This window comes from Myxocyprinus asiaticus, chromosome 19 (assembly GCF_019703515.2).
Source record: "Myxocyprinus asiaticus isolate MX2 ecotype Aquarium Trade chromosome 19, UBuf_Myxa_2, whole genome shotgun sequence".
NCBI lineage: Eukaryota > Metazoa > Chordata > Actinopteri > Cypriniformes > Catostomidae > Myxocyprinus > Myxocyprinus asiaticus.
The window spans coordinates 31,291,567-31,305,176 of record NC_059362.1 but is presented as its reverse complement, the minus strand read 5'-3'; the positions used below and the strand labels follow the sequence as shown (position 1 = coordinate 31,305,176).

General features: G+C 37.6%; 1 protein-coding gene across 6 annotated transcripts in view; it reads left to right on the top strand.

Annotated features, from left to right (window-relative positions):
- LOC127456705 (SAM and SH3 domain-containing protein 1-like) overlaps nt 1–13,610 on the top strand; it is a 379,637-nt gene that overhangs the window by 269,654 nt on the left and 96,373 nt on the right. Inside the window, exon 1 of one of the 6 annotated variants that reach the window (XM_051725208.1) lies at nt 2,601–2,726. The exons of the other annotated variants lie outside the window; for them this stretch is intronic. The gene's annotated coding sequence lies outside the window, so the exon portion shown is untranslated. Of the gene's footprint in view, nt 1–2,600; nt 2,727–13,610 lie in introns of those variants that run through there. 6 annotated transcript variants of the gene reach the window in all.

The window sequence follows — 13,610 nt, the reverse complement described above, 5'->3', positions numbered from 1 at the left end:
GGCAAAGGTGGCCACACCAAATATTGATTTAGCTTTTTTATTTTTACTGGACTTTGTATGACATTAAGTGATAAATGAAAACTATATATGTCATTATTTCTGAATGTTGGTGTTTACTAAGGTGTTGCAAGGCAGTTGCTCAGGTGTTCTGAGTGGTTTTAAGCATGTTGCTGTGGTTGCTAGGGTGTTCTGTGTGGTTGATAGGAGGTCTCTAGGTTGTTCTGGATGGTTAGTTACTAAAGGCTGGATTACAAAAAAGAACTTTAACAATGATTTTAGCCTGATTTTCAGTTGGGTCAAGTCGGTGCTAGTGGATGCTAGATGGCTCCAGTCAGAGTTGACAGATTTAAAAAAAAAAAAAATCGCATAGTAGCCGACTGTCCTCAACTACAGGGGAAATCTCTTAATATATAATGCTCCACGACTTAAATCTGAGCTCATACAGTGAGAAACCAATGGAAATCGAGCACACTGGGCCACGGAGCTCAAGAAACAGAGATGGCGAACAAGCACTAAAGTGGAGCTTAACTTTTAACGACACCTTACCTCAACTCCTCACTGCCATCTCAAGAGGCCATAATGGTTGCATCTTTACACCCTAGAATGCACCCAAATGTGTTCGAATAATACCGTAATATTTTTTTCCGAGATTAGTGCCTCCTAGAGGGCCCCCTTAAAATATTGAATGCCAAAAACATAACTTCAATCATAGCAAAACGACATACATTTTTTTGCTTCTTGAAATGCCAGGGAAGCATATTGTTCTTTTTCAGTGCGTGTTTGTTGCTTAATTGTCTGTCGTTAAGGTTGTAAAGGCTATGGTTTGGTATTATGATTGAATTTCATGTACACTTTGTGTTTTATGTATATATATATATATATATATATATATATATATATATATATATATATATATATATATATATATAGTAAATGAGTTTAAAATCGAATTTGATTAGAACGACTTGACAGAGTCAGGTAGTGTGTTCCCCAGTCGTTTGGTGTGTGAAGCCCAGTTTTCGTCATTAAGTGTGCGATGCCTAGTTTTTTAAAACCTGTTCAATTTTAATCCAGCCTTAAGTCCCAAGATCCCAACCCCCAGTCTCTATATGATATTCTGGTCCCTGTACTGTAGGTCCTGTCCTTCCTTTAATGCAAGTCTATGGACTTTCACCAGTTTTATTGTCCACTACACATAAGTCTGATCACTAAAAACTAATAGCACACCTTTCCTCAACAAGCTGCAGGGTTTGAGGTATCATTCATGTCCATAGCTCAAATGTAATACTTGGGGTCAGGGTTTTTGAAAATTACAAGCGATAGTAATAGTTTTGCTTGCCTAAACAAGCACCACTAATTATGGGTTGTGAAATTTATTTGTAATTTTTCACAGCTTTTTTCTCTATCCCCTTCACTCTGACTCACTGCAACTGTAGATGTTCCTGCATCAAATATCATACTTTCCCTTTCTGTATGTGGGTCATGTATAAATCGGAGTGTTTCAAAGAGTCAGTGAGAAAGAGAAATGTGTGTGTTTGCCTGTGGGCTGTGTTTTAAAGTTTGAGTTTGTGGGAGGATGCTGGCAGTGGTTAACAGTAACAGGAAACGGCAGTCATCCCACAGGAGCCAATCAGCACTGAGCCCAACACTCCACTCCATCCAAGGATGTTTCACCGCTGCACTCTCACCATTGGGATCACAGCTGTGGTCTGCATAGATTTGTGTGTGTGTGTGTGTGTGTGTGTGTGTGTGTGTGTCATTTTAGTTCATTTTATTGTCATATTTGTCATCCTAAGTAAGGACCCAGTGCAGCTGAGAATTAAAAGGTCATTTTGTGCTTAAATGTGTGTTTTTGTTCACATACTGTATGTGTGGAGGAATGTGTATAGTCACTACCAGTCAGAAGTTTAAATGAACCCACTCATTCTTTATTAATATTTTCACATTTCCACAAAATTGTCCACATAAAATCATCAAAGCAATTAAATAGCCCAAGAATGGGAAGTATGGGAATTATGCATTGATCAGAAAATTTTGGTCACAGAACAAATCCAATTTTGTATTTTATCTTTTCAAAGTAGTCACCATTTGCCTAGATTAGAGCTCTGCACACTACTGACATTCAACCAGACTCATGAGGTATCCACCTGGGATGCTCTTTATATAGAATTGAAGGAGATACAGTAAATGCTGGGCTCTTGTTGGGTGCTTTTCCTTCACTATTTTACCATTTTATCAATAATAATGAAAAAAAATAAAAAATACACATTTGTTGTGAAAAGAATTTCACATGTAGACACAATTCATATTTGTCTTCAAAACTTTTTCTTAGATAATCAGAAACAAATTAATTGTGCCCAAACTTCTGACATAGTGTATTTTTTTATGTTTATAACCTAAAAGAAAGATTCTGTTTTGATTTAAGTACTGTCACCCTGATTCAAACTATTTTACTTCCATGCATTGTTCTAATTCCCCACTGTACAGAAAGAGAGAGAGAGAGAGAGAGAGAGAGAGAGAGAGAGAGAGAGAGAGAGAGAGAGAGAGAGAGAGGCGTGGAGGAAGCTGTACAGAGGGAGGAGTGAGCTTTGTAAAGAGGAGGGAGGTTTAGAGAGCGATTGAACAGAAAAAGAGAAAGAAAGAAAGAATGAAAGAAAGAAACACAAAGAAAGGATGGAGACCTGCCTATCCTGAGTGACAATAAGGCACGGATCTCTGTTATACCGGTGAGTCCTGCACTGAAACTCCTGCTGAACTTTTACAGTCTGTAATTCTGTTGAAATTTGATGTTTGAATACTCTCTCAAGAGATTCACTTCAAGTAGACTGTGCTTTTGTATCACTCTGGCAAATATAATAGAAGACTGTTAAAATACATAGTTAGGGAACTATAAACCATCATAAAAAGATTGAGAGTTTTGGTCTTATAAGTAGTTCAACATATTTCAGATTGTTAGTATTTTCACTTGTGTGAAAATGATCTTTTCAGTGCAGCAGAATGATGTTTTTCAGTGATGTACCAGTCTGCTCTATAAAGTCAATTGTTTTGAGTCATTCAGCCTGCATCCACACTACCTACGTGTTACTCTTCTCTCTGTACTTGAAGGAACATTCTGGGTTAAATACAAGTTATACTCTATGGACAGTATCTGTGGCAAGCTGTCAAGGAATCATTTCAAATCGTCCCTCAGTTGGTAAAACAAAATAAAAAAGTGTTGACAGTTACACACTTACAATGTAAGTCTATGGGAAAAACATAAAATGTTAAAAAAAAACGCCTAGACTTCCATTGTAAGTGGATTTCTGTCAACGTGTTTTTTGTAATAATTATTCTCTGTTGTTGTTGTATGTAAACCGGAACATTCCTTTAACTGTATGCCTGAATGTGATTTCTAAAGAGTAGTCACAAGTGCTCTCCATTCAGAGACAACTGTGTGAATGTGTGTTTATGTATGAAAGAGAGAGAGAGACCGATAGAAAGAGAGAGAGATGGATATGAATGTTTGACAGACAATGGAATAACAGCTTTGCCACTATTAATCACCATACTGTCAGCTTTTTTGATTTCATTTTATCACAAGAAATTAAAGCCATTCATCTAGCACAAACTAGACTTAGTTACAGCAGCAAAACACGAACAGAGCTCCAGCTGGGGTGAAAAACATTCACTGCTGAAAAAAAAATTTTTTTTACAAGACAAATATCATGTTATATCATTAAAACAAGATGAAATTACAGAGATTTTGGCCAATTGTTTTTGTGTTGTTTTTAGAAAAAAAAAAATTGTAAATCAAAAGTTAGTGGAAAAAGATAGGAAAACAATTGTTCCAGAATGGTAAAGTAAAATGAATTTAATATAAATTATCTTTAAAACAGCTCTTATTATCTTACACAAATATATCTTTTTTTTTTTTTTTTAAAGGAGTAGTTCACCCAAAAATGATAATTCGCTCATTCAGTAACCTTTATGCTCAAACAATGCAAGTCAATGGGGTCCAAAATGTTCACGCTCCAAAAAGGACATTTGACGCAGAGCACGTGTATATGCGCTGTGCATAAGAAAGTGTAATTGAGCTTATAGTCATGATTCCGCTAAGGAGACTGCAGATGTCAATATTAATAGTGAAAAAGGAGTTACATTTTTGTCTGTTTCTCACCCAAAACTGATCGTATCGCTTCAGAAGACATGGATTAAATCACTGTAGCAGCCAATAATGTAATAACTACCATTAATGTAATAACTGCCAATAATGTAATACATTTTTTATTTTTATTTTTATTAACCCAGCCAATAATGTAATAGCCAGCCAATAATGTAAGAACTTATGACATTATGGGCAAAAAGTTCTTACGTTATTGGTCCCGAAATGTTATTACATTATTGGTAAGTTATTACATTATTGACTTTTATTACATTAAGAATGGAAAATGTATTACGTTATTGGCAGTTATTACATTAACGGTAGTTATTACATTATTGGCTGCTACAACCACTCAAATTGTATGTATTACCTTTATGCTGCATTTATGTTCTTTTTAGAGTTACAAAATTTGGACACCAGTTGACTTGCATTGTATGGACAAACAGACATCATGTATACTTTTCTTTGTTTGTGTTCCGCAAAAGAAAAAGTCATTCAAGTTTGAGACGGCATAAAGGTGAGTAAATGATGGGAGAATTATCTGAACTATTCCTTTAAGTATGTTTCGATATTTTACTGGGATAAATGACAAAATACTCATTAAAAAGCTTTTTTTTTTGCTTTTTTTTTTTTTTTTTTTTGCAGTGTTTTCACAGTGTCATTGACTGTAAATGCATACACAAGGACCCCTACATTTAACTTATGTACAAAAATCTATTTGTTTTGCACTATATAGAGAGAGGAGCATCCAGCAAAAGCAAAACAACACAGGAATAGAGACAATGAAGTTGACACACACACACACACACACACACACACACACACACACAGACAACTCCTATGTATTTGTGCAAAGCTGCACAATATAACTCAGCAGTTAAGATTCTAACAGGATAGGAAGTTAGACAATGAGGTAAGTTTGTGTTGTGACGACAACCCTTGAATGAAATTTCACTAACAAGCATTCACACACTCACACACACTGACACACATATACAAAGCCTCTTGTGTTTGACTTCCTGTCTAGGAGATGTCCAACAGAATTTGGATCAATTCAGGATCAAAATAGAAAAAGAAGGAGAGGGAGGAAGAGAGAGAGAGGGGGAGAGAGAGAGAGACATAAGAATGGAGGAAAAGTCGAATCAAAGAGTTGCAGGAGAAGCCAAAACACTCTCCATAAACTGGTAGAACTAGAGTCCACCCATCATAAAGATCGCAGAGCCAGAGAAACGGACCTCAGCTGCCCTTTATGGAATGACAGTGATTGCTTAAAGTGCTGGTAGTTTCATCAGTGAAATCACCATAACTCCAGCTATGAGAGAGACTGGCATCCCATCCTGATCAGAGCTGTGTGTTGCCATGGCAATAGTAGCCAGTACCTGCTCGCCAACTTCCTGCTGTTCCCTCCTATGGCCCATTGTGAAGTCTCTTCTTTTGAATATGTTCAGATTTATCGTTTTGTATGCAGGGACAGGCACACATCGCCTGAGGGACCAGTGTATCAGTGTTTGCATTACTGATTACCTCTATCTCTTTCTTCAAAGCTGTAGCAATGTACACAGACAGCCCATTTAAGCCATGTGCACGAATGTTTATTAGTGATGTTTTTAAAGGCATCACTAGTACTATTGCTCATACTTAGGATTGTGGAATTAAAACAAATCAGAGCTTTGGTGCGTAAATCGTCACACACGTTTGTGATACAAATTTGAATGATACCTCAAATCATGCAGCTTTTAACTTTTCTAAATAATCTGACTCATTATTTTTGTTTGACGGACAATAAAACGTGCAAAAATATCCCCTTAAGGCCTTTTCACACCAAATGTGAATTTTCGATGTGATCATTACTGCGAACATTACTCGATGTGATGAAAATTGTGAATAGAAACAATAGATTCTTATGGAGCCTTTCACACCTGGTGTGAATATTTGCCTGCCAACAAAGTGAGTTTTTTTTTCCAAGGTGAGCGTGTAAAAAAACAATTTCTAGCCCGGTGATGAAAATTTGAGCTTTGGATCACATCTCAGAAGCCACTGCAGTTACCAAAACCAGTGCAATGGTGCTAAAGCACATTGTCCTACTCCATTGTTTTGGTGCTTTAATACGAGCCATCAGGCATCTCATATGGGATGACCTAACATTCTAACAACCAGTCATAACACCTTAGCAACTGCATAGCAATGCCTGTCATCCACCCACAACACCTTTGGATGGTGGTGACAACTTTTGCACGGGTTTCTGTATCATTTTTGTTAATTGCTGTAGTTATGTTCATTGCTAGTCGAAAATTATACATTCTATATTGTTTATTTTAACCCAAACAACAGACAGCCAAGCCTGATGTAATTCCAAATAATACAGGAGTGTCGTGGACAGTATATAATCAAGCCTCCCATCCTCTTCTTCTGTAGATGTGACACACACCACACTATGACAGACACACAGCTGACTATACGTATGGATTATTTTGAGGATACTGTATTTTTGGAGAAAATTGTGATTGTGTGTGTGTGTTTGGAGACAGAGAGAAGGAAAGAGAACAAGACAGAGGGCGATGATGTGTTACTTGTGTAGGAGAGAGAAGCTTTAGTTCAGTGAGTGAGGTTTCAAAATTGTGTCAGTCTCCAGATGTGTGGTGACCTCATCCAAACTGAACATCAGGGTTTACAGAGACTCAAACAGCAGCGAACCTCACAGCTGGCTTATGAACAGGCATGTCCTATAGTGTGTGTTTGTGTGTGTTTATGTGTGTGTTTGCTTAGGTTCTTTAATGGCATATTAGTCATTTTATTTCACCGGCACTCTTTTACAGTGAGTGTCTAATAGAGTGTGTCATTTGACTGTAAGCCAATCATATTGCTTCATTACATGGGTGTTCCTGTTCTTCAGTGTGGCACACCACAGAGCCGTGGAAGAGCCATGTGAGGGTGTGACTGTATGAATCCATGTAAATGTGTATACATTAAAGAATGTCTATGCATTACTCTGTACCAAATGGTGTGAAAGTGGTGCATCAGTATTTATAGTAATAACTAATTCAATCAAATAAACCACTTGTGTGTGTTTGCAGGTTTGCTGTATAGGCACATCTTTAGCATGTAGTCCCATAGCAGGTCATGAAGACAATGAAGTGTGACACTCCCATTCCCCTGCAGTCCACCCTCTTATACACTGACAGTATTCAATGCAACACACACACACACACACACACACACACACACATGCTCTGATTCTGTGCATGTATACAGTATGTGTGTAGAATGAGAGAAACAAGACTTTCTTTTGTTTCTTTCTTTGAAAATAATGCTGTTCAGTAATGAGCTCATGCCATAACAGTGTCATGTAGTTGCAGTCAAGCACACAGGCCTGTACCAAAACCAGTACCAACACACACACACACACAAATGTTGGTGCAGCTATCATTATGAGGACTCTCCATAGACATAATGATTTTTATACTGTACGAACTATAGATTCTATCCCCTAACCCTAACCCTACCCCTAAACCTAACCCTCACAAAAAACTTTCTGCATTTTTACATTTTCAATAAAACATCGTTTAGTATGTTTTGAATTATGGGGACACTAGAAATGTCCTCATTAACCACATTTATAACATAATACCCTTGTAATTACCAGTTTGTAATCTAAAAAAAGTCCTCGTAAACCACTTAAACCTGCCCACACACACACATTTGACAGACATACAGTATGGTTATATAGCTATGTAAATTATGACATATTATATAGACTTTTATTATTTTAAAATAAAGATACCAACTTATCCTTACCTTATGTTTGTATTTGTGTGAAATGTTTGCTTTTGAGGACGTCCCCAAAGGGATATTTTGTCTGAATAACTGGGGACAATTTTGTTTTTGCTACAAACACGCATTTACTTTCTCTAAATAAGGTCATAGCATAGACTATTGTTTTATATAAAGCTAATTATAATTACTACAGACTAGACCTAACCCACACCCTAACACTAACCCTAAAATAAATTAAAAAAAATTGCATTTTCAGAAATTTTAAACAGTATTTGCTTTATTTATAAACCAATTTTCCATTCTAGGACATCCCTGAATTCCAAAAAAGGGACTTAAGCATACTTTTGGAAACAATTTTGACCCTAAACTATAGCTTGGTACATACAGACACACACACACACATACACACACACTTGTGATCTCTTCATCTTGCACATATATCTATGACCACAAAAGAAGAGAAAAAAGGGAAACTGTGAAGATGGAAATAATATCATGTGCTGCTGTTGCAGGTTATCACACTATGTAAAAACAGATTCCATGAAAACAGTTTAATGGAAGACATTGCTTGCAGATCAAAGGTCGCAAATGAGTGTGATTTCTGTAGCATAACTAGACTGGATTGTGGAAAGATATGGAAGAATATTGCATAGAATTTTTCTTGTGTGTGCATATTTTTGAGATTGTATGTAGTTTGAAGATGAGGGTAAAGAAACCTTTACTGATGCCAGGTTCATATTGTTAGCAGATGTATCATTCCTCAATTCAGATTCTTTACTCTGCAATTCTTTTCCACACTCTTTGCATATGCACATCACAGGTGTGTCTGGTTTAAATATGACAAATGTGCTTTCTAAATTTTCCATGCTGAATTTCTCTTTGCCTCAGTGATGCCAACAGGGGCCGCCCTGTCTGCCTGCCACGTTTCCTGCCCATACATAACTGTAGAGCTCAGTTTGATCCAGGTCTAATTAGCTTGAAGTGTCACAGATTACATTATCACTTAAGCAAACTAGTGAATTTTAAAATAAACATTTATATCAACAAAATAAATAAGGAAGGTCACAAAACTGTTAGCTCTCGCAGATCTCTTTAGTTCTGCCAGACAGAACTGGAATAAAAGGCCTTATGTGTGGTAAGATCTCGAAGACATAACAACTAGTGTTCGTTTATTTGAAAGGGATTAGACTTTGTATAACCTGGCAGAGCAGTGTTTTGACAATACATGGGAGTTTTCCAGTAAAAAGAAGGATACTTTGTTGCTTAGCCACAGATACAAATGTACACAAACACAAAGCTTTCTTAGGTAAAACCATGTGTCACTGTAGAGATGTTGACACAGCATCCACATCCCTGTGGACTAATGATTGCTATTTTGCTGCCTGGTGTAACAACCTGGTATGATTGTGTGTCTGAAAACTCCAGTGGCGTTTGATGTGTTTATGAATATCAGTCCCACATTAAAACCCTGATAATGCTGCTTATAAAGTCAAGCCCATCCTGATCAGTGCCAGCAGCCTTGTGCCTAGATATTCTTTTTCCTTTCATCCTCTACACCCCCTTGGTGAGTTAAGTGGGCTGCAGTGTGTGTGTGTGTGTGTGTGTGTGTGGTTGTTGGTGTCTGGCTCCTGTAGTATATGAATGGAGGAAGACAACCTGAGGGGGAATAGGAGTTCTGGGAGCGGAGATTGAAACAGACCATTAAAAGAGCTGTTTTCTTTTCCCTCTCTTCTTGCCTACAGCAGCAGGAGTTCATACACACACACCCTTCACTCTCACTGTCCGACTACTGTTCACTTTACACCTATGTCATAAAATTAAATTCCCATTGTATTTCTTATAAACAGTTTAAAATATCAGCTAGGCTAGAATAAGAATCTTGGAGTGGTGGTGGCGTAGTGAGCTAAAGCACAGAACTGGTAAGCAGAAGGTTGCTGGTTCAATCCCCACAGCCACCACCATTGTGTCCTTGAGCAAGGCACATAACACCAGGTTGTTCCTGGGGGGTTGTTCCTATAATAAGTGCACTATAAGTGGCTGTGGATAAAAGCGTCTGCCAAATGCATAAATGTAAATGTAAATGAATTATAGGATTGTCGACATACTAGGACGAACAGAATTTGTTGCCTTGTACAAAACACATATACATACATGCAGAATCTTTTTGCCAAAACTGAATTTAGAAAATTTACCAGCAATAAAAATGTATTACCTGCCATGAAACTTTAGTTCGCATTATTTGTATTAACATACAAGTTAGTTTGTACTTTTATTACTGACAAACAGTGTAGGTCATTGTGTCACTTGCAACATTATATACAAGCTAGTCTCTCTTGTCACAAAAATGTGCAGAAGACCCATTGTGATTTTGATCCTAATATGTTCGTTGTGGAGGCTTAATGTGAGGAATATTCCACATACATTATGTCTTGCGTCACTTACATCAGTGAGGGTAAGAGTATCATTCTTACAATTCAATAAACCATGAATCATGTTGCAGTTCCTCATAAAGTTACAGGCCGACTGGTGAGATATTTCATTTTATGTACTTTTAGTTTTCATTTTGGACTCCGCATACATGTACACAGACACATTACAGTTTCTCTGTATCCGATATTACTTTTTGTGATTGTTGGTGCTGTAGCATTCATGTTATTACAGTCTTAAATTAAACTTGAAACTTAGCATAATTCATCCATTGTTGACATCATTAGAATTGAATTAATAGAGAAGGTCATGAGTTGATCTTGGCTGGTTTAATGTTCAGATGATTTATTGTAGAATAGATTAGGATCTCTTAAACTACCCTGCACCACATTCTTTCAAAGGCAGCCAGAAGCAATCAAAGCCTAACCCTTCTCCATCTTTCCCCCAGGCATTATCAAATCCTCAGAGGGAGTCTGCCTGAGAAAATAGAGCAGGAGCAAGAGAAGTGATGTGGAGGAGAGTGTTTTGTATTCTCCAGTATGATGTGTGTGTGTGAACCTCACATGAAGCCATTTGACTTTTTATGTTTTTTTTTTGTTGTTGTTTTTTTAATAAAGCCTCTATATATATATAATTGTATATATATATATATATGATCATTTTCCACCCTGTCTCTGGCCCTCTGTCTGAAACGTTCGGTTTTGGCCAAAGCGTCTCCTTAAAACTCCAACGTAAATGCCCACTGTTATAAAAGGCTAACATTTTGTAGCCCCTTAAATATAGCCATATTTGAAACTCAATCAGAAGAGAATGAACAAGCAAGAATAAACTGTTCACTTACTGTTAGCACAGCAGCACCATTAACTATCAAACAGTCATGACATAAGAAATATTCCGTTTACTTACGGTTTTGCGATCGGGTCCAGTAGTGTTTTTAACTACACCATTCTTCAATAACAGTTCCTTTACAAAGCTTGAATCGTATTATGACTGGTTCACAAGCAATGAACAAGACGTGGACCCACATACTGTTCAGTATCATCGTGCACTGATACGCACATCGCCGGAAACACATCAAAACTGTCAAAAACATCCATCTAATGCAGTGGTTCTCAACCGAGGTGTTACCGCCCCCCAGTGGGCATTCAAAGGATGCCAGGGGGCGCTGAGAGCAAATTAGCAGAGAGGGGGGAGTTAGGTTACAAATGGGGGGCGTTTATCAGTGATGTTAATCAAATCTATCATCAAGTTCCTGTTTGCATTAAAATGTTTTATCTAGACTTGGAGTATATCAGTTGGTTCTCAATTATACGGGTTGGTATGCATTTGTCAAGTCTAGCAGCTCATCTGAAGTATCTGGTTTAGCAGCATCAAATAGATAGGCGAAGTCACAACCTCCGCTAATGCATCTGTATGGCTCTGTAGGTGGATAGTGCATGTTTATATACACCAACAATTAAAAATAGTACAGATGGGCACGAGAACATGTCCAGGACACGTTTGTCCTCAAAACAACAAGATGCAGCAGCTGAATGAAACAGGGTCTCCTTTTCAGAGTAGTAAATTTACATCGCGTCTTTTAAAAGCAGCGCAAGATAAATGACAACAGTCAAAGATGTCTGTCTAGCGTTCGTCTGGATGTGGAGGGGGTCTTGCGACTGTTTTTAAAGATACTTTTCATTGTTGATCTTTACCTACAGGCATATATCACAGTTTTGAGGTGCAAATCTTCCAATTAGTCTTAGCAAATCCCATTGCTATAGCTGTAATATATCACCCACCTCACCAAAGCAAGGACTTTCTAAGCGAGTTTGCTGAATTTATAGGGGATTTAGTTACAAGGCATGAAAAATTATTGTTGTTGGGTGATTTCAACATTCCAAATCATACTCTACTGATTTTCTTAATATAATTGAATCGTTTGACTTTGTTCAATGGGTATCTGGTCCCACACACTCTCAAGGACACACACTGGATTTGATTTTAAACCATGGATTTTCAATTTCTGAAATAGATATCAGCTACGAAACTTTCTCTGACCACAGGCCTGTACTTTTCTCTGTTCCTCTTACTGGCCGAACCCTGAAAAATCCTTCACTGGCACATTTATCTCACTCTCTAACTCCACGCTCCACTCCACTTTCTCTGGAAATGGACTCTACTCTGCATAATCTGGATGTAGATGAACATCTTAATCTATTTAATTCCACCTGCGCTGATATCAAGAACTCCATAGCACCATTAAGGTTCAAAAATCATAAGCCTGTGCCAGTTCCCTGGCATAATGATACAACACGCACCCTTAGACAGGCTTGCAGACGTGCTGAACGTAAACGGAAAAAGGACAGACTACAGGTTTCTTATGAAATCATGAGAAACACATACAAGATGTTTCAGAGTGCTGCAAAGGCTGCTAAATGTAAATATTTATCTGAACTTGTCGCAAATAATTGCCATAGACCACAAATTATTTTCTATACCATTAACTCAGTTCTAAACCCTTCTGTGCATACTTTTTCTGAGCCTTCTGTTTCTCTCTGTGAAAGTTTTTTGTAGATAAGATTACAACTTTAAGATCTCTGATGTCTCATTCGGACTATACTTTGCCTGATGTTTCACTATGCTCTGTTACATGGTCTGAGTTCAAGACTATTGACTTGGGCTTATGTAGGGAAATTGTAGGTCACATAAAGCCAACCATATGTACCCAGGATGTTATTCCGGTTGTTCCTGCACTGTTGTTGGTCATTAACAAATGTTTATCTACTGGTTCCTTCCCAAACTGCCTCAAATATGCTGTGGTGTCACCATATCTAAAGAAACCAAACCTTGATCCCTCCACTTTGTCCAATTTATAACCGATATCTAATCTACCTTTTATTTCGAAAATTCTGGAGAAGGTGGTATGGATTCAATTACAATCATATTTGACTATAAATTCTATACATTCAATTTTTCAGTCAGGTTTTAAATCTTTACACAGTACCGAATCTGCTCTTTTAAGAGTTTCAGGCGATATTTTCACTGAGACTGATTCAGGGAAATCCATGTCTTTGGTCTTGTTAGAGCTGAGTGCCGCATTCGATCTGATTGACCATGAGATCTTATTGACCCGTTTGGAGATAGCAGTGGGCCTTCGTGGCACAGTATTGCAGTGGTTCCACTCCTATTTGACAAATAGGTGTTTCAATGTTCGCATCGGCAATTACTCCTCCTCTAACATACCTCTCAAATGCGGAGTCCCACAGGGATCGATCCTTGTTGTTCT